General features: G+C 45.8%; 1 protein-coding gene across 6 annotated transcripts in view; it reads left to right on the top strand.

Moving 5' to 3' along the window:
* Positions 1-23413, top strand: part of CADPS2 (calcium dependent secretion activator 2) — a 786809-nt gene that overhangs the window by 545284 nt on the left and 218112 nt on the right. The window lies entirely within an intron of this gene.

The raw sequence follows: 23413 nt of genomic DNA, 5'->3' as shown, positions 1-23413 counted from the left end.
CGCTAATGCCATCGCTCATCCTCATACAAAATCATTGTTTGAGTGCTGTTTAACCATAAGCTAACCAGTTTGTCATTGTAAAAAAAATTAAATCGAAAAATGAAAAATAAAATGTATATGTAACAACATTTGTAACAACCTGCAATACACCGAAAAATTTAATAGAATGCCAACAAAATGTACCCTAACATAGGTGTTCAATATTAAAAGCCCGGGGAACCCTTTTAAGAAGAGCCAATGCTTTAACCCAAATTAGGTGATATTGAGAGTATTCTAGCAAGTGGTATTATGGTGTGGTCTGGGGCCTGTACTGCGTCTTATCGTAAGACCCATCAGCGCATTGTAAGAATAGCCGAGAAAACTATTGGTACCTCATTGTCATCTCTGCATGAGATATACAATACCCGCCTTACTCGTAGGACCATTAGCATAGCCGGTGACTCGGTTCACCCGTTATATTGCTTCTTCAGCTTGTTGCCAACAGGGAGGAGATTAAGGGGGTCATTTATCAAACTGATGTAAAGTAGAACTGACTTAGTTTCCCATAGCAACCAATCAGATTCCTCCTTTCATTTTCCAAAGGAGCTATCCAAAATGAAAGATGGAATCTGATTGGTTGCTATAGGCAACTAAGCCAGTTCTACTTTATACCAGTTTGATAAATGACCTCCTAAGTATATATTTATACTGGATTTGAATTTTTTTATTGGATTGCATTATTAATATATTATTAATTATTGGTTAATTATGTATTTATATGATGTATCTTAGTAAATTGTATAGGCTATACCATGGGTTTGAGAGGGACATGAAATATTGATCCTCTGTATGTGTTGTATGTACTGTGGTATTGACAATAAAGTTGACTTTAACCACCTCCCTAACGCAGGGATGCGTCCTGCGGGCGGCCGCGTTATTCCTCGTAGACGCATCGGTGCGTCATCTCGCGAGACGCGAGATTTCCTGTGAACGCGCGCACACAGGAGCGCGCGTTCACAGGATCGGAAGGTAAACGAGCTCATCTACAGCCTGCCAGCGGCGATCATTCGCTGGCAGGCTGTAGATGCGATTTTTTTAACCCCTGAAAGGTATATCAGACGCTGTTTTGTTAACAGCGTCTGATATACCTGGTCCTCTGGTGGTCCCTTTTGCTTGGATCGACCACCAGAGGACACAGGCAGCTCTGTAAAGTAGCACCAATCACCACACTACACTACACCCCCCCTGATCACCCCATATAGACTCCCTGATCACCCCCCTGTCATTGATAACCCCCCTGTAAGGCAACATTCAGATGTCTGTATGTGTTTTGCGGATCCGCAAAACACGGACTCCGCAAAACACGGACACCGGCAATGTGCTTTCCGCATTTTGCGGATCCGCACATTGCCAGAACTATATAGAAAATGCCTTTTCTTGTCCGGAGTTGCGCACAAGAATAGGACATGTTCTATAGGCTCTACAAAAAACGCAGTGTTCGCCCGATCAGGCCTGATCTTGTGCGCACACTTGCGTTCAGTCCGCCCCAAAACACATTTCCCAACTTCTCCTGAGTACGGCGATACCACATGTGTGACACTTTTTTGCAGCCTAGGTGCACAAAGGGGCCCAAATTCCAATGAGTACCTTTAGGATTTCACAGGGCATTTTTTACGCATTTGAATTCCAAACTACTTCTCACGCTTTAGGGCCCCTAAAATGCCAGGGCAGTATAAATACCCCACAAGTGACCCCATTTTAGAAAGAAGACACCCCAAGGTATTCCGTGAGGGGTATGGTGAGTTAATGTAAAATGTGATTTATTGTCACAAGTTAGTGGAATATGAGACTTTGTAAGAAAAAATAAAATTAAAATAAAAATCATTTTCCGCTAACTTGTGATAAAAAATAAAAACTTCCATGAACTCACTATGCCCATCAGCGAATACCTTAGGGTGTCTACTTTCAGAAATGGGGTCATTTGTGGGGTGTTTCTACTGTCTGGGCATTGTAGAACCTCAGGATACATGACAGGTGCTCAGAAAATCAAAGTGCGTAAATTTACATTTTTGCACCATAGTTTGTAAACGCTATAACTTTTACCCAAACCAATAAATATACACTTATTGCATTTTTTTTTTATCAAAGACCTGTAGAACAATAAATTTAGAGAGAAATTTATATAGAAATGTAGTTTTATTTGAAAAAGTTTACAAAAGAAAGTGAAAAATGTCATTTTTTTTGCAAAGATTTCTGTCAATTTTGATTAATATCAAAAAAAGTAAAAATGTCAGCAGCAATCAAATACCACCAAATGAAAGCTCTATTAGTGAGAAGAAAAGGAGGTAAAATACATTTGGGTGGTAAGTTGTATGACCGAGCAATAAACCGTGAAAGTAGTGTAGTGCAGAATTGTAAAAAGTGGTCTGGTCATTAAAGGGGTTTAAGCTAGGGGAGCTGAGGTGGTTAATTGTCTTGCAAAAATCAAGCCCTCACACAGCTCTGTAATAAAAATAATAAAAAAAAAAGTTATGGGTCTTGGTATGCAGAGATGCAAAAACATTTTCTTTTTCTTAAAAAAAAGGTGTTTTATTGTGCAAAAGTAGTAAAAGTGAAAAATAACTATATGTATTTAGTATCACTGTACTCGTACTGATCCAGAGAATAGTTATTTATGCCAAAAAATTTACTTATTTAAAAATTTATTTATAATGTAAAAAACTTCAAAATGGTACCATTAAAAACTACAACATTGTTCCTCGAAAAACAAGCCCTCAAGGGTAGATAGATGGAAAAATAAAAAAAGTTACAGCTCTTTGCCTCGCCAAGCCCCCAAAATAAGCTCGTCACTAAGGGGTTAAGGATGCACATGCATTAACTCATTTATCACATTAAACATATACAGGTGAAACTCAAATATTAGAATATCGTGCAAAAGTCCATTTATTTCAGTAATGCAAATTAAAAGGAATTGCATTAATGCAACTTAAATTGTGACTTTGGGGTTTTCATAAACTGTAAGCCATAATCATCCAAATTATAACAAATAAAGGCTTGAAATATCTCGCTTTGCATGTAATGAGTCTATCTCATTTTTTTTTTTTCACCTTTTAAGTTGCATTACTGAAATAAATGAACTTTGCACGATATTCAAATTTTTCGAGTTTCACCTGTATGTACACTCTGTGCCGGATCTTTAAAGATGGAGTCTGCTTATCGGCCAAGTGAGTTTGACAACTGCTGGGTGCCTGCTGTTTTACACAGCAGACACCCACTGGTAGAGTCCCTGATTGTCGATAATGGTTCAGATTTTCAAACACGTCAAGAAATTGTCAAATCCCGGGAGTGCCTCACTTCTTTAGGACTGTGGCAGGGCTTAATAGGAACATAGTTAATCTCCCATAGACATTGTCAAATCATTGCAGTCTATATGAGAAGCGATCAGATGATCACATTTTTTCCTAGGGAGACTAAAAATCAATGTATAAAAAAGTAAAAGGTTTTTACAAATATAAAAAAAATGTATGACTACTAATCATGTCCCTCATGATGGGCTTAATAATAGCAGAATTTCATCTGTCAGGAAATTAAATCCAAAGGTGTTAATTTCCACAATTTCCATTTCAATGATTGTAACATAAATTCTAAGGCTAGTTTCACACTAGCACTGCTGGAGTTCATCGTATCCGACATAGTCGAAACAGAGCTCCACCAGGCACTTTGAGTATAATGGTGATTTCGACAGACAAATATTGAAGTGGTATTTGTCCAGCCGAATCCTGGCACTATTGCCGGAAACAGGCCAGATCCCGATTGGGTCCCAATATAGTAATGGGACATAGGAACATAGCCCCCCCCCCCCCTTATCCACGGTTCCATTTTTCATTCTAGTCTCACTAGATTAGGTGTTCCACACACTACCCTGGCAGGGTCTCTCAGGGACCTTATACCAGGGTCAGGTTCCGGACGGGACCACCCCTTGCGGGGCACGGATCCCGTGTTAGGGCATTAGGGTCATAGTAGGTCAAGCAGGGTACAACCGGGACAGTTCACTCTCCCTGCGGACCCTGACCAGGATTGACCATATCTATGAAGATTCCCTCCCCCGCAATTTGAACACCTTATCAACGTACTGAGAAAAGATCCATTGTCCGGGTGTCATCTGTGTCCGCTGGACACATGTATGGTCTGACCTCACACCGGTAAGATCTATCCTTATTTACCCTGACTGGGCATTACCTGTTCCCACCTGGGTGTCAGGACGCCCACGCTGGGGTGTCTCTCAGTATTTTTTGTGGCTCCTCTTGACCCTTGGGGTCCACACAGCCCTATTAAGGGCCTGCCCTAGGGACTCCGTGTACCGCGACCCGCATTATTGCGGCTCTCTAGTACACAGGTCCCGACTGTGTTTGTTTGTCTCTTGTTTGTCTGTAAGGGGACTATATATATATATATATATATATATGTTTTAGTCATACCAATAAACACTTTGTTTTAATTGTTACTGCCCCTTTGATTTTCCTTTCTCGGCCAGAACAACCTACTTAAAGATTTTAGCTCTAGTGTGAAACTAGCCTAAGAAAATAAAATGCCCAAATTTATCAAATGAGAAGAAAAGTCACACATTGTGCAACAATGTTGTGCATAATCATTTGGGACAATTTTTCCAACAAAAATTTTGGAAATGTTGGCTTAAACAGTATGTGAGATCTGATCCTTTAGTGGCCAAATAATCTAGAAATTCTGTACAAACAAGACCTCACATGCTGCTTCCTTTTATTACTAGGACCTGTTAGTTACACTGAGCAAAATAACACTGATAACTCGGTCTCTGCAGCTACTTACCTTCAAATTGTTAGACAAACCAGCATATTTTTTCACATTTAAAAAATGTACAACTAATAGCTTTACCAATAGGGCATTTAGATTAACCAAATGTTTCAATTACATTTTAAATTACAATACTCATTCATTTCAAGTGTACAATACAGTTACACTTTTTATGTACTATTCAGTTATCAGCTAATACGTTAATTTTTAAGGTATTTTAAAATGAAATGCTGACTGGGTTTTCATGCTCTGGTTATTTTTAGAGATGAGCAAATTTCTCAAAAATTCGATTTGGCCACTTCGCCGAATAAAAAAATAAATAAATTGTTTTGATCCAAATTTATTCGGCTGTTTCCTGGCTGCAGAGAGCCTTTATAGTGGTGTAGAACACTGTGCCTTGCAGTAATACACATGGGGGGTCTGCTGTGGTAGTGAAACAATAATGTGAATCAGTATGACATGCAGATGACAGGTGTTGCTCTTAGAATCACTGCACACTTCACTTATTTGGGCAGTTACAGGGCCAAAAGTGACCAAATAACTCAAGTATGAACTCAGCCTTACAGGTCAAAGTTAGCGTCAAGAAGAAGCGCACTCCTTTTACACAGTCGGCAGCTGATTCCACTTAGATGTCTATAGAACCTGTCCTATTAAAAGGTTATACAAGTAGAGCCCCCCCCCCGACAGAGTGGATAGGGTGTCAGCAGTAAGTTTGTGTTGACTTCACTGATTATTTTGCCCTTACTCTGATCCGTCAGAACAATAACCCCCAAAAATTGCATCCTGTCTGTGGAGCATCTGCCTTCACTCGGTCAGCATTTGGTCAGTAATCCATCAGTATTGCCAAAGCCCAAAAAAACTGGAGTGGATCCAAAACAGAGATGACACGTGAATGGAATATTTGCATGTCTTCTGTGTTTTGTACCCACTGCTGCTTTTGGCTACCAAATCATAAGCCAATTCTGTTGCAAAATGGGCACCATGTCATACAGGCCTTACAGCTGTTACACAGACAGGATCAGTTGTGCGTCTCATTTTTCCTTCCTTCAGATAGATCAGAAGAAGGGCCGAAAGGCAAAATAGTCGCCCAGTCATGAAGTGGGCAGTGTGGATGTTAAAGGACATATTCATTATTGATATTTATGCAAATCTCAATAATTAATATTCATAAATAGGCGTGAGTCGTCTAGTGATGACTCCGCCTATTGATGCCTAAATTATAACTAACTATGCTAACTACCTAACTACCTCTGTTACCTATACACTCCACTGAACTACAGTACGTGCGACTTACTATCACTATACTAGGGCGGCGACTACTAAAAACACCATACACTGTATTATGAACAATAAGGAATATTTATTACACAATACAATTATACAAGTCTAACAATACGCTATATCTATATATATTTATAGATCAATGGATATAAATATATATACTTATAGACGTACACACCGCAGTATAGAAACAGTATTACAATGAACACAATACAAACCTAACTACACTACACTACACAGCACACAATTCCCATTCCACCCCACACAGTATCTATACATTACAATAATACACTTACATTCACACAAATATCAGTAACCCACCCGCCTGGATATTCACTGTCCCTACGGGGTACAAGGTGTTAAACACAATTGTGGCACTGCAGGGGTCAATACTTGCAGAACAGGGTACACAGGGTTGTAGCTGGACAGCAAGGAATAATGCTCTGCAGGGACAGGGCAGTGCAGGGGTTAATGCTTTGCAGGGCAGAGCAGGGGTTAATGCTCTGCAGGGACTTGCAGGGCAGAGCAGGGGTTAATGCTTTGCAGGGCAGAGCAGGGGTTAATGCTCTGCAGGGACTTGCAGAGCAGGGGTTAATGCTCTGCAGGGGTTAATGGGGAGGCTGGGGGTACAGGGGACTGTGGGCTGGGGCAGCAGAGAGTTACTACTGGGGTACAGGGCAGCAGGGGTTAAGGAAGAGGCAGCGAAAGCGATACTTAGCCAGCTGCTCAACTTCTCAGTCCCTCTGGCTGCTCCTTCCTTCTGCTCTCCTCCTCTGGGCTGCTCTGGGTTCAACTTCTCTGGACTCAGCCCCCTCCACCTCTCTTCTGAGCGCTGCCAGCCTCTTCCTCCGGTTTGGGATGGTCAGGTATGTGCAGGGCTGTATGGGGTTAGCGCAGCTCCTTCCTTCCTAGCGCTGGCTGCGCTCTCTCCTCTTAGCGGGGGGGGGTTCGATCTTTACTCTGGTCTTCACAGCGCTGTGCAGCACATCACTGCCTGATGCAAAGCACAGTGCTCTGCCGGGGGGGCAGGTAGAGGTTCCGATCTTTAGCGCTGGATGCGCTCTCCTTCAGGGGGGGTGCCAGGGGTCCTGTGTCTGATCGCCGGATGCGCTCTCCTTCAGAGGGGGGTCCCGATCTCCAGAGCGCAGTGCCGCTGGGGTATTTAAACCCTGCGGTGCTCGCTCCCTTTTTTCCACCCTGCAGGCGTGCACACGCACGCCTGCAGCTAGGTCCACGTGGGCTGGCGCGGTGATATGACATCACCGCACCAGCCCGCGCTCCCAGGTAGGGGGATCCTTTGATCCTCCCGCCTGTGGAGATATCGCACATCTCTGGCACTGTAATTACAGCGCCGGAGGTGAGCAGCACACAGGGGCATGGTAACTCTTTGTTCTCATGTCTCTGTTAGGCATACCATCTCCAGCGCTGCCGGAGATGGTGACAAAGGGCAGAGGATCTTTATTGATCATCTGTCCTTTGAAGAGGCCCCCCCCCCCAGCAGGCACATTCCAGAGGGGGGGCATCCATGGGAGCTTCTGGGCACAGTTTAACTGTACATATATACTTATAGATGCTTGGGGCACATCCATAAATATATATATATACATATATATAAAACAGGGGGTCTGAATGGGCAGCAATAAGCCCACCTACAATATATTATATACATAGAGATGTATGCTGACAAGGGGGCATACATACATCTCTATGTATACACCTACCACCTGGACTGGCCAATATATATGCATATATTTAAGGGCACAGAGTGGCAAGGTGACAGTGTGGAGGTGCCAGCAGCATCAGGAGGCCACAGGGTTGCACAATGACAGTGTGGAGGTGGCAGCAGCATCAAGAGACCACAGAGCGACCCGGTGACAGAGTGGGAGGTGGGTGGCAATACCAGTACCAGCTGAAGATGGTGGGTGAGAGAATGAGCACTTGGCATCAGATATGTGGCATCAGGTGGGTGGCAACATCAGAATAGTAGCTGAGGCAGGTAGCCAGAAGGAACCGGTTTCTTTTGTCATAGTGTTGGTGTGGCACCATGGATGATCTTGTCTGATGCATTGGTGGGTGGAAATCCTGGCTGATCCATGCCTGATTCATCTTGACAAAGGTCAGTCTCTCCACATTTTGGGTGGACAGGCGAGTTCTTCTTAGGGTAACTATGGCCCCCACCACACTAAACACCCGCTCTGATGCCACACTACTGGCCGGGCAGGACAGCGTTTCCGGGGCAAACTCGGCCAGTTGTGGCCACAAATCCAGTTTGGCTGCCCAGTAGTCCAGTGGATCTTCAATGTGGGTGGCAGGGTGCTGTCCAAGTATGCTACCATCTGCTGGTTCAGGTCTTGTTCCAGGTCTAGCTGCTGCTTCTGCTGGTGACTAGTTTCTTCACTAGGCGGTTGAAGAAAGCTGCTCATCAACGACTCTAGACTCAATTTGCTGCTGATGGAGCTGGAACTGCTCCTACCCCCCACCCTGCCACAGCAGCCATGGCAGAGGAACTTGAACGCAGAGGGCCCCCCGGTCAGACCATCGAGAGAATGGATGATGGCGCAGATAGGCAGAGGCCAACTGACTACATAGGATGTCTCTATAGTAGTTAAGTTTGTCCTCCCTCTCAGCAGGTGTAAAAGGTGGAGAGCCAGAAGTCATCCCTCTGTCGAATGGTGACAATTCGGCTGTCACTACGCCAGCAAGTGAGACATGCATGGGGCCATTTGTGCAAGTGACTCGGAGGGACTCCCTGCCTACTGCCACGGTGTGTCTGGGTCCTCTGCCTTATCTTCCTCATCGCCCTGTAGCTCCTCTTCTCCTGTCACCTGTGTATAAAAACCACCCATTTTGCTACACATTACTTGTGCTCCAATGTCCTCCTCCTCCTCCAGTTCAGCCCCACAGGGCTCATGTGGTAGTATACAGTCCCCTAACCAGCCAGATTTACCAGCATCTGTTCCAGGAAATGAAGCAGTGGAATGATGTTGTTCTTCCCGTAGTCCTGGCAGATGACAAATAATATGGCCTTTTCAAAGGGCCTGAGCAAACGGTAGGTGTCACGCATGAGCTGCCACTGGCTGACATCGATGTTACTCCTGTCCGCTTGGATCATCAAGAAATCGTTTATGGCCTTTCTCTGTTCGTATAGTCGGTCCAACATATGGAGGGTGGAAACGTCGCATATCAGCCTGTTGGGGGATGCCATTCTGCCGCTGCATCTCAAGGAGGGTGTGCTTTGCGGTGTATGAGTGGCTGAAGTGCATGCAAAGTTTCCTGGTCATTTTTAGGATGTCTTGCAGATGGGTGGAAGACTTCAGGAACCGCTTGACAACCAGATTGAACACGTTTGCCATGCAGGGTGCTAGGCTCAGCCCTCCTTGACGCAGCGCAGACACAATGTTCTTCCCGTTGTCGGTCACCATTGTTCCGATTTAGAGTTGTTGCGGAGAAAGCCAGTATTCAATTTCTTGTTGAATGACACGGAGCAGTTCCTCCCCTGTGTGACTCCGTTCGCCCAGGCAAACAAGGTGCAGAACAGTGTGACACTGCCGTACCCTGCACATGTGGTATGCTGGAGGGGCACTGTGAATGCCCCTGCAGTGGAGGCGAGGACACGATGGAGGAGGCAGAGGCGAACATTGTCGCAGGACCAACGGCGTGAGAACATGGAGGCGGAAGCGGCGTCACCTGGCCAAGTTGCTGGTGTGACTGTGCAGGAACCACATTTACCCAGTGGGCCGTAAAGGACATGTATTGTCCCTGACCGTAGTTACAGCTCCACACATCGGAGCTGCCTTGAACTTTGGCAGACGCCGACAGGCTCGAGGACTGGCCCACCTTCTGTTCTACATACGTGTGCAGAGCTGGAACTGCCTTTTTGGCAAAGAAATGATGGCTTGGGACTCTCCACCTAGGCTCGGCACAAGCCATCAGTTCTCTGAAAGGTGCAGAGTCCACCACTTGGAAAGGGAGGGACTGCAGCACCAGCAACTTGGCAAGGAGCACATTAAGCTTCTGTTCTGTTGGATGAGTGCACGCATACTGTTGTCTCTTGGCAATCGCTTCGGTGATCGATTGCTGACGTAATGACTGACGAGGAAGAGGAGCAGGAGCATCAGGACCAGTGGATGATGGAAAGGACTGACAGCTCCCTTCGGCTGAGGTGGTAGAGCCTTGACTGCCTGAAATCGGGTGCGTACCACTGGGTGATGTATCGGTTGCTGCGGCAGGCTGGATCACCACATGGGAGCCACGGTTCTCCCAGGCCACTTTATGGTGATGCTGCATATGTTGACACAGGGCTGGGGTGACAACATTGGCACCCTGGCCACGCTTCACCTTCTGCCCACAGATTCTACAAATGGCTATGTTCACCTCCTCTGGTGGCTTAACAAAAAACTGCCACACCGCCATGTAGGTCATTTTACCCCCAACACTCCGCACCGACTGACTGCTACCGCCGCTGCTTCCGTGAACCCCTGCACCACTACTTTCCGGGCAGGTAGGCTCCTGCGAAGCGAGTGGTCTACCTTAGGCACATTTGGCTCCTGACCTCCCACTGCTGACACCCTGCTGACTCCCGGCCATGCTAGTGACTTGATGGCTCCGCCGATGCTTCACGGGCAAGCTGCCACCCTCTTCTCCCGATGATGATGAAGCCCCTAATTCACCCGGCTCCCAAGTGCAATCTGCTACATCATCATTGAGTACTATCTGCACGTCACTGATGTCCTCCTCAACGGTCTCTGGGTCAGGAGCCTGACGGCTCGCAACACCAACTCCTATGCCACTCTCCTCATCACTACTTGCCCGCCTACTGGAGGAAGCGGTGGATGTCTCCTCCACATCTTGGCTGGCCAGTAGCTGCTGACTGTCCTCTAGTAGCTCGTCCTCACTGTATAGTGGAGCTGAGCCCTCAGCATATAATACTTCTCTGGCTGAGGGAACAGAAAAGGACAGAGGCAGGTTGAGGACAGGTGAGGGCATAGGGCCTGCTCCAACTAAGGGTTGTGTCTGACGAACCCACCAACTCTTGGCTAGGGGTGTCTGATGTCATTTGGGACGAAGTGGATGACCAAGTCAACCATTCAAGAACCACTGGGTTGCTGGTCAAGACACGACCGCTAGATGACACCGGGAGCTCAGGCCTCTCGCTGCGACTCCTGCTGCCACGCCCCCTTACTCTGCGACCTGTGCCAGAAACATTTAGGCCTCTGCCACTCCCCTCTGCAGGGCCTGTCATTTTTTTTGTCTGACATACTGTTAGATCAAATAAATAAAAAGGAAAATAGAACACCCCAAAAAAGTCAGCAATTTTCTCACTTCACCACACAACGGCTAATAAGCCATTTTTTTCCCCACTAGTACATGCCAAAAAGTGCTTTAGAACATATATCTGCACCGCTGAACGGCAAATATATATTTTTTTGCCACTAATACACACCAAAAAGGGCTTTAGAACAGTGATGTCCTGTCCAACCTACATACGGCCTGCGACCAAATCCCTCCCGCGAAGCTGTGTCATGCGGCCCGTGCGACTCTCTAGAAAAAGTCTAAGGCGTACCAATACGCCTTAGACTTTAACCCCACATTTATCAGCGCAGTGATCGCTGTGAACGGCACAGGCAGCTCAGCGATGCTGCCTGTGCCTGAAATAACCAATCTCAAAGCTCCAGGGGTGGCTGTTGTAAGGAGAGCGGGGCGCGCTGCCCGAGGACCTTGGTAAACATGACAGGGCTGCTGGAGAGGTAAAGAGCAGTGGACTCATGTGACTGGTCCCCGGTGACCCTGCTCCCCCCCTCCTCTTGTCACCCCACTAGTGAACCTGATCCCCCCCCCTTCTCCTGTCACCTCACTAGTGACCCTGCTACCCCCTCCTCCTGTCACCCCACTAGGGACTCTGCTCCCCCTCCTCCTGTCATCCCACTAATGACCCTGCTCTCCCATCCTCCTGTCATCACACTAGTGACCCTGCTCGCCCCTTCTCCTGTCACCTCACTAGTGACCCTGTTTGCCCCTCCTGTCACCCCACTAGTGACCCTGCTTCCCACTCCTCCTGTCACCCCACTAGTGACCCCTCTTCCCACTCCTCCTGTCACCCCACTAATGACCCTGTTCCCCCTCCTCCTGTCACCTCACTAGTGACCCTGCTTCGCCCTCCTCCTGTCACCTCACTAGTGACCCTGCTTCGCCCTGCCCCTGTCACCCCACTAGTGACCCTGCTTTCCCCCTCCTCCTTTCACCCCACTAGTGACTCTGCTTCCCCCTCTTCCTGTCACCCCACTAGACCCTGTTTCCCCCTCTTCCTGTCACCCCACTAGTGACCCTGCTTAACCCTTTTCCTGTCACCTCACTAGTGACCCTGCTTCCCCCTCCTCCTGTCACTCCACTAGTAAACCTGCTTCCCCCTCCTCCTGTCACCCAAATAGTGACGCTGCTCCCCCCTCCTCCTTTCACCCCACAGGGAAGAAGCTAAACAGACTCCACCGACTATGATGGGATCCGTTCAGTTTCCGTTCGGGATCCTGTCTTTTTACCGGACACAAAAGTGCTGCATACAAGGCTTTTTTGTCTGGTCTTTCGACTGAATCTGCAACAGAGGCTCCAAACGCAGCCTCCAACGCAGATTTGAAAGCCTACGTATTATGCATTTTAGTAATGCTCACACGTGCCCCCTCACAGTGTTTGCATTTCTTTCTGGCAAAGCTACCTGGTTCTGGCCCGCGAAATTTATACCATGTGTAGTGCGGTCCTCAGACGAAAAACGGTTGGGCACCACTGCTTTAGAACATATAAATGCACTGCTGAACGGCAAATAATATATATTTTTTTACCACTAATGCATGCCAAAAAAGGCTTTAGTGTAACAGGGGCTTCTGTATGCCGCTGTTCCCCCGCGTACTTCCCATTTCACTGCTGCGGTCCTGGGCTCTGTTTCTGTTATTGCTTCTATTGCAGGTTTCATGTTGCACTACTCAAAGGGTGGAGCGCACCACTCCCTGTGCTGTGTGGGTTAGGTCAGGTGACCTCGCAAACCAAACCTGGCTCTCCTGCAGGTACTAAAGTGGCTAAGCCCTCTTCCCAGATGCCTCAGTGTCAAAGTCCTTGCCTTTGTTAGTTCCTGATACACTCGTGTGCTCCTGATCTACACTTCGTTTCTGGACTCTGCTTATCGTCTGATCCCTGCCTGCTTGCTTAGACTCTCCTGTTGCAGATCCGGATTGCCTGACCTGTACCTGTGCCGCCTGTCCTGACCTATTGCCTGTCTGACCACACCTCTGCCTCATCCTTCTGTCCTGCACCTTTGCTCCTGGCAACGTCTTTGCCCTCCTAGTTACGCTTGTACTTATGGTACCACTCAGGTATCTCCTGGTCCGCCCGTACCAGCTGCCACTGACTCAAGGATTGCTCTAGAGTAGCCCCTGACATCTATCCTAACTGCTCAAGTCTATCCTAACCACCAGAGGCTCTCGAAAAAAACAGGTAGTTGCTTAGACACACCCCTCCAGAGTAAAGCCAGTCAGTGGCACAGTGGGTTCACACTCGCTGATCCGTGACATTTAGAACATATAACTGCACTGCTGAACAGCAACTAGGCCCTTATTTTTTTCCACTTATACATGCCACAAAAGACTTTAGAGCATATAACTGCACCGCTGAGCGGCAAATATATATTTTTTTGCCACTAATACAGACCAAAAAGGGCTTTAGAACATTAAACTGCGCCGCTGAACGGCAAATAATGTATATTTCTTTGCCACTAATATGCGGCAAAAAGGGCTTTAGAACATATAACTGCACCGCTGAACGACAAATAGGCCCTTATTTTTTTCCACTTATACACACCATAAAGGGCTTTACAACATATAACTGCACCGCTGAACGGCAAATATATATATTTTTTGCCACTAATACATGCCAAAAAGGGGCCTTAGAACATATAACTGCACCACTGAACAGCAAAAAATATATATTTTTTTGCCAGTAATACACACCAAAAAGGGCTGTAATTTTCTCACTTCACACAATGGCTAATAAGTAGTGTTGGGCGAGCATGCTCGGCCGAACACTAGTTCCGCTTGAGCATTACAATGCTCGGCACATCGTGGTGTTCGGCCGAATACCGTGTGTGCTCGAGCGCGATGCTAAAGTCTCCTCCGCGGACGTTTGTTGGCTGCTACGCATCCAATAAACGTGCAGGTAAGTACTGCCATTCGCTGTAATGCCATAGCCATCTTGGCTACTGGCATTACATTGATTGGCTGTCCGCAACGAGTCATCGGGTGCTATATAGCACCCGCTGACACATGTTCGGCTCAGTATTAGTCAGGGAGAGCAGAAGGGAGAGATAGTGTAGGGATTGAAATAACAATATTTTAGTTTTTATACTTTTTTTAAGGACTATTGTGTGTGGCAGCAATATATATTTTTAGTGCAACCTGCGCTAAAGTGCTAAAACTTGTTAGAGACCCAAAAGTCCTTTTAAGGACTATACAGTAGTTGTATCTGGCAGCAATATATATTTTTAGCACGACCTGCGCTAAATAGCTTGCAATTGTTTGGCCGCTGCAGACAGCGACATTAATTGCGCTACATCTCCTGTCTAACGTGTGCGCAGCCTAAAAATATCTGTGACTTCCAATGTACTTTTTCCGTAGATGATGTCTGCTGCGGACAGTTACATTACCTGCGCTACATCTCCTGTATAACGTTTGCGTATCCGAAATATCAGTGGCATTCAGTCAATTTTTTTTTGCTGCTGGTGGCAGCGACATTACTTGTGCTACATCTCCAGTATAACATTAGCGCATCCGAAATATCAGTGAAATTCAGTGTAATTTTTTTTGCCGCTGGTGACATCGACATTACCTGCGCTACATGTCCTGTTTAACGTTTGCCCATCCTAAATATCAGTGACATTCATTCAGTGTGATTTTTTTATTAGGCGGTGGTGACAGCGACATTACTTGCACTATACCTCCTGTTTAACGTGTGCGCATACTAAAATTATCTGTGACATTCTGTGTACTTTATTTGCGCGTGTGACATACGTGCAAGCATATATACCATTTAATATGCGCAAGGCGAGCAGTAAGGGACGGGGAAGTGGCCATGCTGCTGATGGTGCACGCAGAGGCCGTGGCCCTGGGCGCGGTGAAACTGTGCCTGCTGCCAGAGCACAAAAAACACACTCATCCACGATACCTAGCTTCATGTCCCAGTTTGCAGGGCGGCGCAGGACACCACTCTCGAAGTCAGACCAGTGCGACCAGGTGGTCGGTTGGATTGAAACAGATAATGCTTCCAGTTGGATAAGCACCACCCTGTCTTCCACCACTCAGTAGCCAAGAGTCTGGTCAACAGAATCCTCACCCTGATACTCCTTCCACCCACCATGGAGTGTCTGGGCAAACAAGTGATCCCACACTGGGATATTCCGAGGAGCTGTTTTCATCGCCATTCCTTAATTTGGGCCTCTCGCCAAGCCTGCTTGAAGAGGGACATGAGGAGATCTTGTGCCCTGATTTCCAACTCTGGAGCATCCACAGTCAGAAGACGACGGTGGGGAATGGCAATTAGTGTTTCACAAGGTGGATGAGGATGAAACACAATTGTCAATAACTGAGGTTGTTGTTAGGTCAACAAGTCAGGAGGATGACCAGAGTGAGGAAGTGGAAGAGGAGGTGCTGGATGATGAAGTCACTGACCCAACCTGGGAAGGTGGCAAGCCGAGCAAGGACAGCAGTACAGAGGGGGAGGGATCCGCAGCACCGCAACAGGCCGAAATAGGCAGTGGGGTGGCAAAAGGGAGAAGGCGGGCCAATCCAAACAGGCCCACAGCTGTTCCCCGGAGCACCCCCTTGCGGCAATCTCCCTTGCCAAGGGGTAGGTGTTCCGCAGTCTGGTGCTTTTTTGAGGAAAGTGCGGACGATAAAATAATTGTCATTTGCACCTGTGCCGTACCAAAATGAGCAGGGGCGTGAAGACTAGCAACCTGACCACATGGCATCAAAGCACCCTAATAGGTGGGCCGAACGCCTGGGTCCACAACCAGTGTCTGCGGGTCACACCACTGCCTCCTCTTCCCCTGTGTTACATGCTGGCCAATCCCCTGTCCAAGACGCAGGCCCGGATGCACCTGGACCTTCGCATGAACAATCAGCTAGCACATCCACTTCTGTGTCCCAGCGCAGTGTACAGATGTCTATACCATAGGCCTTTGAACGAAAGCACAAATACCCAGCCACCCACTCACAGACCATAGCATTAAATGCGCACTTTTCCAAATTGCTGGCCCTGGAAATGTTGCCATTTAGGCTTGTGTATACTGAGGCTTTCCGCCGCCTGATGGCGGCGGCTGTCCTGCGGTACTCTGTCCCCAGCCGCCAATTTTTTTCACGGTCTGCTGTCCCAGCCTTACACCAGCATGTGTCTCGTAACATCACCCGTGCTGACCTACGCAGTTATTGGGAAGGTCCACTTAACGACTGACACATGGACACGTGCTTCTGGCCAGGGACGCTACATTTACCTGACGTCACACTGGGTGAACGTTGTGGAGGCCGGGAGCGAGTCGTACCCTGGGATGGCACAGGTGCTACTGAAGACAAAGATTGCGGGCCCTACTTCCATCAGGGTTTCCGCCGCCACCTACGTTATTGGCTGCAACCACCCCTTCTCCTCCTCCTCCACTTCCACCTCTGAATTATCATCTTGCAGCACCAGTCAGCCATCAGTCAGTAGCTAGAAGCAGTGTAGCACTGCAGTGGGGAAGCGGCAACAGGCCGTGCTTAAAATGATCTGCTTAGCTGACAAGCAGCCCACCGCCACCGAGCTGTGGCAGGGGATAACGGACCAGACTGAGCTGTGGCTCTCGCCACTCAACCTACAACCAGGCATGGTAGTCTGATAATGGCCGTAACTTGGTGGCGGCTTTGGAGCTCGGCAAGCTTACACACCTACCATGCCTAGCCCACATGTTTTTTCCCAAAACCTACCCCAATTTGCCTGAGCTACTGGTGAAGGGTGGCCGCGTGTGTTCCCATTTCCGCAAGTCATCGACAGCTTCTGATAGTTTGGCAACGCTGCAGCAGTGCTTGCAATTGCCAGCTCGCCGACTGTTGTGCGACGTGAGCACGCTCTGGAACTCCACGTTGCACATGTTTTGCCAGGCTTTGTGAGCAGTACAGGGCAGTAGTGGAATACCGGCTGCAACATGTTCGTCACCTTTCCAGTCAGCTTCCGCTCTTCACAAGCGATGAGTGGGCATTGATGTCTGACCTCTGTGAGGTTTTACGCAACTTTGAGGAATCAACACAGATAGTGAGCGGCGATAACACTATTATCAGTGTAACCATCCCACTTCTGTCTACTCAAACGCTTGCTACTCACAATTAAGGCGGACGCTTTGCATGTGAAAGAGGTGGAAGTGGGGGAAGAAAGTACACAGGGTGATAGCCAGACCACCCTCAGTTTGTCTTCTCAGCGGTTGCCTCCGCTACAGAGGGTAGTACTCATGGAAGTTTTATTCCATCTGTTCAGCGTGGATGGGTAGAAGAGGATGAAGAGATTGAGAGTAATTCTCCTGATGAGGACAGCGAAGTCTTGTCTTTTGGGACTCTGGCACACATGGCTGACTTTGTTAGGCTGCCTTTCCCGTGACCCTTGCGTTGAACGCATTTTAGCCAGCACCGATTACTGGTTGCTCACCCTTCTCGACCCCCTCTACAAAGAGAACTTCTCATTCCTGTGGTGGAGAGGACGAGCAAAATTGTGCAATACCAGAAGATCCTTGTGGAAAAATTGCTACAAAAATTTCCAGCTGACAACGCTGGCTGGAGAGTCATTAGTTCCTTGCCCAACCGAGGAGGGGAGATGAGAGGAACACACAGCAGTTCCAACAGAGGCAGGGCAACACTCTCCAAGGCCTGGGACAGTTTTATGACACCCTGCCAGCACCTTCAAACTGATGCGCGGTCTAGTGTCACAAGGAGAGAAACATTTTGGAAGATTGTGAAGGAGTACATAGCAGACCGTGTCAGCATCCTCAGTGATCCCTGTGTGCCTTACAACTATTGGGTGTCCAAGCTGGACACGTGGCACGAACTGGCACGCTACGCTTTGGAGGTGCTGGCCTGCCCTGCCGCCAGCGTTTTGTCAGAGTGTGTAATTAGTGCTGCTGGGGGCAAAATAACTGATAAGCGCATCCGCCTGTCAACTAAAAATGCTGACCGCTTGACTCTGACTCTTATAAAAAAAATGAACAAGGCCTGGATTGCCCCTGACTTCTCTACTCCACCAGAGGAAAGCTGCTAAACATAAAGGCACTCTAAATGTGGCTTTTATGGTGTATTGAATACACTGTATTCCCATGCACCCTTTCCACCACTAAAAAGGGTATATGGTTCAATCTCCCTTTTCTTGTCCCCCTCCTCCTCCATCATATCAACATGCTTATTAGGCTACCCTTGCTCCTAATGTTGTAGAGGGTCACAAGCAGGCCCTCACCCATAATGTTTTTGAGGGTCACCAGCAGGCCCTTAACCATAATGTTTTAGAGGGTTAGCTTAGCAGCAGACCCTCACCACTAAATTTTTAGATGGTCAGCTCGGCAGCAGGCCCTCGCCCACAATTTTTTTTAGATGGTTAGCTCAGCAGCAGGCCCTTGCCCTTAACCCCTTAAGGACTTATGATATACCGGTACGGCATGTTTCCCGAGTCCTTAAGGACCCGCGGTTTGCGGCTTTTACCTGCAGTTGCAGAGGCGGCGGGTGGTGCCATCGCGCTGCCTTCTGGTGACGAGCCTGTGAGATCCAGCCCCCTGGATCTCACAGACCGGAAGCTGTATGAGTAATACACACAGTATTACTCATACAGCCAATGCATTCCAATACAGAAGTATTGGAATGCATTGTAAAGGATTAGACCCCCAAAGTTTTCCCCCAAAAAAATAATAAGTTTCAAGTAAAAATAAACAAAAACGTCATTTGTCACCTTACATCACAAAAAGTACAACAGCAAGCGATCAAAAAGGCGTTTGCCCACCAATATAGTACCAATCTAACCGTCACCTCATCCCAAAAAAAATCAGCCCCTACCTGAGACAATCGCCCAAAAAAAAAAAAAAACTATGGCTCAGAATATGGAGACACTAAAACATGATTTTATTTTTTTTTTCAAAAATGATATTATTGTGTAAAACTTACATAAATAAAAAAAAATGTATACATATTAGGTATCGCCGCGTCCGTATCGACCGGCTCTATAACAATATCACATGACCTAACCCCTCAGATGAACACCGTAAAAAATTTAAAATAAAAACTGTGCTAAATAAACAATTTTTTGTCACCTTACATCACAAAAAGTGTAATAGCAAGCGATCAAAAAGTCACACGCACCCCAAAATAGTGCCAATAAAACCGTCATCTCATCCCGCAAAAATCATACCATACCCAAGGTAATCGCCCAAAGACTGAAAAAATTATGTCTCTCAGACTATGGAAACACTAAAACATGATTTTTTTTGCTTCAAAAAAGAAATCATTGTGTAAAACTTACCTAATATGTATACTTTTTTTTATTTATGTATCGCCACATCCATGACAACCTGGTCTATAAAAATATCACATGATCTAACCTGTCAGATGAATGTTGTAAATAACAAAAAATAAAAACGGTGCCAAAACAGCTATTTCTTGTTATCTTGCCTCACAAAAAGTGTAATATAGAGCAACCAAAAATCATATGTAAAAAACAATAAACGGATGGCTCACTGTGGACAATCACGCCTGGTGCTCTGGACAGGAAGAGCCACCCCTTGCTCTCGTAAAGGTAAATGTGAATGTAAGGTTGGACCGGCACTCAAAACACTGAGAGATGTGGAGCGAAACACATTTATTTAGCACAATAAAATAAATCAAGGTACTAACATCGATAATACGGTCTATCGATAGAATATCGATTATAAAAGATCGATTATAGTGGATCGATCAAGTAAAATCGAATCGGATAAAATACATAGAATAAAAATCAACATAAAATGCATTCTAAATCGATTACTACTAGATTGCCTCTAGAGATCTAGGTATATCGTTGAAAGTCCCAGTACAGAGAACCCATATATATGGGTATGTCCCAATGGCAGATATCGAGATATGCAGAGTCCTCAATCCTTGTATAAAGGGCAAGATTTCGCCTAAATTTCAGGCTTGCACAGTTAATATCACCAACTTTCAAGAGTGAATATATATTTTTGGTTACTCACGACCCTTTGCGCTGATCAAGAGATTCTTTTTCTGCATATGGAAGTTGTTACAGGTGGCGTCCCACCATTCGCATCCCAATCCAGCAGTGTTGGTTTCTCTTTGCAGTGACTCTCAGGATCTCGTCTCAGATCTCATGGGATTTGGTCCGTCTGTAGGTTTTCGTGAGTCAAGCGAAATTTTTTTCTCCTTAATAATGGAGTTTAATACATGGCCATGTATAGTTCGTAGTTGTTCACACACAGGTGTTCCGCCCAGACGCGTTTCGAGATAGCTTATCTCTTCCTCAGTGAGATCCTGAGAGTCACTGCAAAGAGAAACCAACACTGCTGGATTGGGATGCGAATGGTGGGACGCCACCTGTAACAACTTCCATATGCAGAAAAAGAATCTCTTGATCAGCGCAAAGGGTCGTGAGTAACCAAAAATATATATTCACTCTTGAAAGTTGGTGATATTAACTGTGCAAGCCTGAAATTTAGGCGAAATTGTGCCCTTTATACAAGGACTGAAACTTAGGCGAAATCTTGCCCTTTATACAAGGATTGAGGACTCTGCATATCTCGATATCTGCCATTGGGACTTACCCATATATATGGGTTCTCTGTACTGGGACTTTCACCGATATACCTAGATCTCTAGAGGCAATCTAGTAGTAATCGATTTAGAATATTGCATTTTATGTTGATTTTTATTCTATGTATTTTATCCGATTCGATTTTACTTCAAACTGTACTCGATCCACTGTAATCGATCTTTTATAATCGATATTCTATCGATAGACCGTATTATCGATGTTAGTACCTTGATTTGTTAGTGTTAAATAAATGTGTTTGGCTCCACATCTCTCTTAGTGTTTTGAGTGCCGGTCCAACCTTACATTCCCAAAAATCATATGTACCCTAAACTAGTACCAAGAATACTGCCACCCTATCCCGTAGTTTCTAAAATGGGGCCACTTTTATGGAGTTTCTACTCTAGGAGTGCATCGGGGGGCTTCAAATGGGATATGGAGTAAAAAAAAACAGTCCAGCAAAATCTGCCTTCCAAAAACCGTATGGCATTCCTTTCCTTCTGCGCCCTGCCGTGTGCCCGTACAGCTGTTTACAACCACATATGGGGTGTTTCTGTAAACTACAAAATCAGGACAATAAATATTGAGTTTGGTTTGGCTGTTAACCCTTGCTTTGTAAATGGAAAAAAATTATTAAAATGGAAAATCTGCCAAAAAAGTGAAATTTTGAAATTGTATCTCTATTTTCCATTAATGACACCTCAAGGGTTAACAAAGTTTGTAAAATCAGTTTTGAATATCTTGAGAGGTGTAGTTTATAGAATGGGGTCATTTTTGGGTGGTTTCTATTATGTAAGCCTCGCAAAGTGACTTCAGACTTGAACTGCTCCCTAAAAATTGGGTTTTTGAAAATTTCTGAAAAATTTCGAGATTTGCTTCTAAACTTCTAAGCCTTGTAACATCTCCAAAAAATAAAATATCATTCCCAAAATTATCCAAATATGAAGTAGACATATGGGGAATGTAAAGTAATAACTATTTTTGGATGTATTACTATGTATTATAGAAGTAGAGAATTTGAAACTTGGAAATTTGCTATTTTTTACAAATTTTTGGTAAATTTTGCATTTTTTTTTATAAATAAAATTTTTTTTTTTTTACTTCATTTTACCAGTGTCATGAAGTACAATATGTGACGAAAAAAGAATCTCAGAATGGCCTGGATAAGTCAAAGCGTTTTAAAGTTATCACCACTTAAAGTGACACTGGTCAGATTTGCAAAAAATGGCCGGGTCTTTAAGGTGAAATAGGGCTGAGTCCTTAAGGGGTTAATGTTTTAGATGGTCAGCTTGGCAGCGGGCCCATGCCCATAATGTTTTAGATGGTCAGCTCGGCAGCAAGCCCTCACCCCTTATGTTTTAGATGGTCAGATCAGCAGCAGGCCCTCGGCCCTAATGTTTTTGAGGGTCACCAGCAGGCCATCAATCAAGGGTGTGTTTGATGCCCTCATTTTTGTGTAATAAAGGGTGTATTGGATAGCCTGTTCCTTTTAATTTTTGGCAGCCCTTTCCCTTAGTGCATAGGCTTTATGAGTGTAGGAGTCCCACTACCTGAACAATTGTACCAAAATGTGAATGAGGACCTCCTTTATGTGATATACAGGTTGTATCGGAGTGCCTCTTCCCTGTAATTTTTGGCAGCACTTGCACTTTATATACAAGTAAATATACAGGAAAGAATGTTTCCTAAAATTTTTTCCTCTAAAATCGATTTTTATCTTCGGTTTGGTGCGAATTATTGTCAGTCTGTAAAAGTGGCGTACTACTCGGACAACATCGTTCCCAGCAGCGACTTGGGAGTCCAAGATGAATCCAGACATCCTCCTCATGCTGTTCCCGAACCATTTCAGTGGTGTTTCCATCAATTTCTGACCTTTTCCTATGAACCAGACACCCTCCCCTCTTCAGAGCAGGGGGTGCCTGGTTTAATGCTCGGGTTCTCCCTTTGACTTCCATTGTGCTCGGGTGCTCGCGAGCATCCCGAGGTGTTCTACTCGAGTACCCGAGCACTTTGGTGCTCGACCAGCACTACTAATAATCCCTTTTTTCCCCCTAATACAAGCCAAAAAATGCTTTAGAACATATAACTGCACCGCACAAGGACAAATAAGACATAGAAATATTTCATTGTAATAAGCCCTGTTAATGGCTGTATAAAACAGCACTTGCACCCCAATAACAAGAACGGTTTGCTGAAATTACAGAACTATATAATGGCAATTTGGATACGCAGTCAGTGCAGCAAGGTGTAATAGGATTGTTCCCATTACCCAGGCTGTAACCTCCCCTACTGAATCCTGTTCTGCTTCAATACTGTGGAATGATTCCTCCCTATCTTTGCCCTGAACTTCTATACAGCAAAATAAAAGTTTTAAAGTCTTTTCTACCACTGTCCCTAGCGCCTGCTGACGTTTCTCCCTGCACTAAGTATACTGGAAAATGGTTGAATCCAAGATGGCTGAGGCCATTTATAGGGCTGTAACATC

Source organism: Bufo bufo, chromosome 1 (assembly GCF_905171765.1).
Source record: "Bufo bufo chromosome 1, aBufBuf1.1, whole genome shotgun sequence".
Classification (NCBI taxonomy): domain Eukaryota; kingdom Metazoa; phylum Chordata; class Amphibia; order Anura; family Bufonidae; genus Bufo; species Bufo bufo.
Note: the sequence above shows the minus strand (reverse complement) of the source record. Positions and strands in the feature narration are given on the sequence as shown.